This window comes from Bos javanicus, chromosome 3, assembly GCF_032452875.1.
Source record: "Bos javanicus breed banteng chromosome 3, ARS-OSU_banteng_1.0, whole genome shotgun sequence".
In the NCBI taxonomy this organism is placed as follows: domain Eukaryota; kingdom Metazoa; phylum Chordata; class Mammalia; order Artiodactyla; family Bovidae; genus Bos; species Bos javanicus.
In genome coordinates, this window is record NC_083870.1 from 85,837,187 (window position 1) to 85,841,735 (window position 4,549).

General features: G+C 44.7%; 1 pseudogene; it reads right to left on the reverse strand.

Moving 5' to 3' along the window:
- Positions 1 to 1,887: 1,887 nt before the first annotated feature.
- Positions 1,888 to 4,248, reverse strand: LOC133245217 (bridging integrator 3-like; annotated as a pseudogene).
- Positions 4,249 to 4,549: the final 301 nt, after the last annotated feature.

Consider the following 4,549-nt stretch of genomic DNA (forward strand, 5'->3'; position numbering starts at 1 on the left):
GCTTTTTTGCATTCATTTTTCTTGGGGATGGTCTTGATCCCTTTCTCCTATACAATGTCACAAACCTCCATCCATAGTTTATCAGACACTCTGTCTATGAGATCCAATCCCTTGAATCTATTTTTCACTTCCACTGTATAATTGTAAAGGATTTGACTTAGGTCATACCTGAATGGTCTAATGGTTTTCCCTACTTTCTTCAATTTAAGTCTGAATTTGGCAATAAGGAGTTCATGATCTGAGCCACAGTCAGCTCCTGGTCTTGTTTTTGCTGACTGTATAGAGCGTCTCCATCTTTGGCTGCAAAGAATATAATCAATCTGATTCTGGTATTGACCATCTGGTGATGTCCATGTGTAGAGTCCTGTCTTGTGTTGCTGGAAGAGGGTGTTTGCTATGACCAGTGCGTTCTCTTGGCAAAACTCTATTAGCTTTTGCTGTGCTTCATTCTGTACTCTAAGGCCAAATTTGCCTGTTATCAGAACAAACACTGCTTATTGACAGTAAGAGAGGCTGCCACTGCCATAGTTTGTATTTGGCAGAGACCAAAACCATGGTAGGCAGAGAAGTTAAAAAGCTTGATGATGGCAAAGGGGGAAGGTCCATCCTGATGGGAGGTTGTGCGTGTAGGGAAGGTGGAGGCAAATTGATGAGGAGATGGGCATCCTATGAATTGCTGAGCGGGAGCATATTTGGTGTTTCCCCATTGGTCCTAAGTGGGGGTTGTGGGCAAAAATGGCATGCTCTCATTTTAGTTCTAACTACTTGAGCCAACTGCTGCAAAGGTGTAGTTTGTCTTTCTGAACTGAACCCCTCCTTTGTTGTCTTCAGTCAACTCCATACAGGACGCAGTGCCCCAGAGCAGATACATTAGCTTCTGGCGGGAAACCCTGGGAACCCAGTTCCACGTCTGCTGTCATCCACAGCTGCACTAACCAAATGCATCTTTCATTGAACGTCCTCAGACAGTTGTTCTTTCTGGCAGCTGTGAGGTGTCTAGACTTTATCCCAAAAGACCATGGCTGCCTGTTCCTTGTGCCTTTTCCCTGAAGATCAGCCTCAGGACACTGCCTTCTCTTTCTGGCCCAGCCTAAAGCCAGCACAAAACCTACTCTTCTTACTCTGAGGCTGTGAATCCATCCAAGATATTTTGCATGGTAGGATACTTCCATGAGGTGAATCCCAGTTACCCAGGGAAACTACAAGACTTGGGGCACTTTCTAACACTTAACTAAAGGCATGGGAGTGAGCTAAGCCAGCCTTTGTCATGTTAGGAGGTTGGAGGGAAGAGTTTGTTAAAGCTGGAGGACCACAGCTCTGAGAAGGAAGACTGAATTCCCAGATACATACATTCTTGGAGAATAGAACTCTCCCAGTGGGGAAAAAGAATCTGAAGTGAAAAGGATGTAAGGATAGGTGGACTTCCAGGATGGTTCTTTTGGAGGCAAATGTCATCTCAACCACTCAAGTGAGATGACAATGCCCATGCCCTCTGAAAGCTAGAAGCTTGCTCTGGCTCTAGGCCAGGATGTACTCTGGACAGTTTGGAAATAAGAAAACCCTTGGAGGTTTGCTATACTGTTTATCTATGTCTCCTGGATCTTGCTATTGGGTGGGGAAAGAGCAGCCTGCTTGAGTTTCCTGGTGCCAAATTTTTGTTCCAAAGGGCTGGTGAGGCAGAGTAGAAGCTGCTTCTGTTTCCAACCTGGCAGATGGGTTGGAGGGCCAAGGGCAGGGCCTTCCACTGTGCTGACATCTGAGCCTAAACTTGAAAAGGTCAAAAGCTCAAGAGACTGACTTGTATCTCAGGACTCTTCTGAGGGGAACAGGGATTTAGTCATCAGCCACAACAGAGACAGAGTGCAACTGGATTCCCTCAGTTTGGTCTCAGTCTCCCACTCCTGCTGCCCAAACTTCATCCAGGTGGCCAGGCTGGTCAAGATGTTAGGTCAAGTCTCCAAAGGTCTTATGCATTTCCTGGTCTGCTCTTGGATCAGGGACTCAAAGCTGGGCTAGAAGGAGTGTAATCAGCTGTTTTAGAACCTCAGTAGCTCATCCAGGAGCTGTTTGATCTTGGTTTCAAGGTCATCCCATGCAAGCTGAAGCTCTTCTGGGGCCTGGTGGAGTTTGGGGAGCACTGATCTTGTCTTCTCCTTTGGCTGATACTTCTCCATCTTGTCCTGAAGTCACCTATAGTCCTACTCTATAGGAAGGCTGCTTCCCACCACCATGTTGAGGTTCTGGGAGACACTGTCAAACTTTTTCAGGGGTCAACCATGGTCTTTTGGATCTGATTAAACTTTCCCTGGCTAAAGGGATCCATCCACTTCATGACCATGTCCAGGATGGCCATCACATTCATAAAGTCCTGGTCTTACTGGAGAGGGGATTAGAGAGTAAGTCTAAGGACACCTCCACAGCCAATTTGATAGCCAAGTCAGCACTGGGGCTTCTCTTCATGTCCTTTTGCAGCCTCCTGGTCTGCTCTTCCAGTTGCTGGAATTTTCCATACACTGTTTCAAAGTCTCTCTCCACTGCTGGCCAATCTTGGAAGGAATTCACTTCAGAGTCATAAACATGGCCCTGCTGTCAGGGCCCTCAGCTGCAATTCAGTCCTCCTTTTATTTTCAAGGAGACTTGCTTTACTTAGAATGAAAAATTCTGCTAGGGATAAAGTCAACACAAACATATGTATGGTACACAAATATATGTATGGAATATTGCATATACAAAGAAAGCTTGTAGGGGGTTGTATCAATGCAAAAATAAGAAGTTAGGAGCAAGGAAAAATTTTGCCCTACAAGTTTCAGAAGGAGCATGGCTCTGCCAGTGATGGATTTCAAGCTTCTGGCCTTCAGAACTGTGACACAATAAACTTCAGTGGTTTTGCTGCTGCTGCTGCTGCTAAGTCACTTCAGTCGTGTCTGACTCTGTGTGACCCCATAGACGGCAGCCCACCAGGCTCCCCTGTCCCTGGGATTCTCCAGGCAAGAACACTGGAGTGGGTTGCCATTTCCTTCTCCAATGCATGAAAGTGAAAAGGGAAAGTGAAGTCGCTCAGTCATGTCCGACTCTTAGTAACCCCATGGACTGCAGCCTACCAGGCTCCTCTGTCCACGGGTTTTAAGCCACCTAATTTGTGGTAGTTTGTGATGGCAGCACTGGAAATGAATATATATTTTCTACACAAATGATTGCCTAGTATGCTATAGCTTATCTCAAAAGGATGTTCCTCTCTGTTGCTGGAGGTGCTCAAATACAAGTAGGAAGACTACTCAGTGGTGATGTTGTTGAGGAATTTAAATTAACACTTTAAGAGCCCCACCTAGCCCAGATTCTATGATCTTAAGACATGAAGAGCTTCAGTTCAATTCAGTCACTCAGTCATGTCTGACTCTTTGTGACCCCATGGACTGCAGCACACCAGGCTTCCCTGTCCATCACCAACTCCCAGAGCTTGCTCAAACTCATGTCCATCAAGTTGGTGATGCCATCCAACCATCTCATCCTCTGTCATCCCCTTCTCCTCCTGCCTTCAATCCTTCTCAGGATCAGGGTCTTTCCCAATGAGTCAGTTCTTCGCATCAGGTGGCCAAAGTACTGGAGTTTCAGCTTTAGCATCATTCCTTCCAAAGAACACCCAGGACTGATCTCCTTTAGAATGGACTGGTTAGATCTCCTTACAGTCCAAGGGACTCTCAAGAGTCTTCTCCAACACCACAGTTCAAAAGCATCAATTCTTTGGTGCTCAGCTTTCCTTATGGTCCAATTCTCACATCCATACAAGACTACTGGAAAAACCATGGCTTTGACTAGACAGATCTTTGTTGGCAAAGTAATGTCTCTGCTCTTTAGTATGCTGTCTAGTTTGGTCACAGCTTTTCTTCCAAAGAGCAAGAGTCTTTTAATTTCATGACTGTGGTCACCATCTGCAGTGATTTGGGGGACCAAGAAAATAGTCTGTCACTGTTTCCATTGTTTCCCCATCTATTTGCCATGAAGTGATGGGACCAGATGTCATGATCTTCATTTTTTGAATGTTGATGTTTTAAGCCAGCTTTTTCACTCTCCTCTTCACTTTCATCAAGAGGCTCTTTAAATCCTCTTTGCTTAGAGGATGATCTTGGAGCTTGGAGAGGAATGATTCTGGGATTACATTACAACATTTGAAGGTTTACCCTGATGAGTGTTGCTAGTACAGTTAGATTTTTCTATATTTGTTTGCCCAGTCTTATAAGCTACAGCCATCAATTAGAGAAAAAGACTTTAAAGTGCTGTTCAGGTCTTTCTTAATGATTTATCCACTTTCAAACAGTGTTCATCCTCCAGGTGCATTGTGGATTTAATTGCTTTGTCTATATCTTGCCATTTTTCAGATCTAGGAGTGAAAATGTGTGTTTCAGATGTGAAATACTGCCTTGAACTAAGAAAGCAGGAGTGATTTAAGACACCCAAGCCCCTCACCACAGCCCTCAAAGTCTTTACTTTCTCTTAGAATTTCAGTATAGATACCTATGACTGTGAAAACTACCAAGGCTAAAAATAAAAC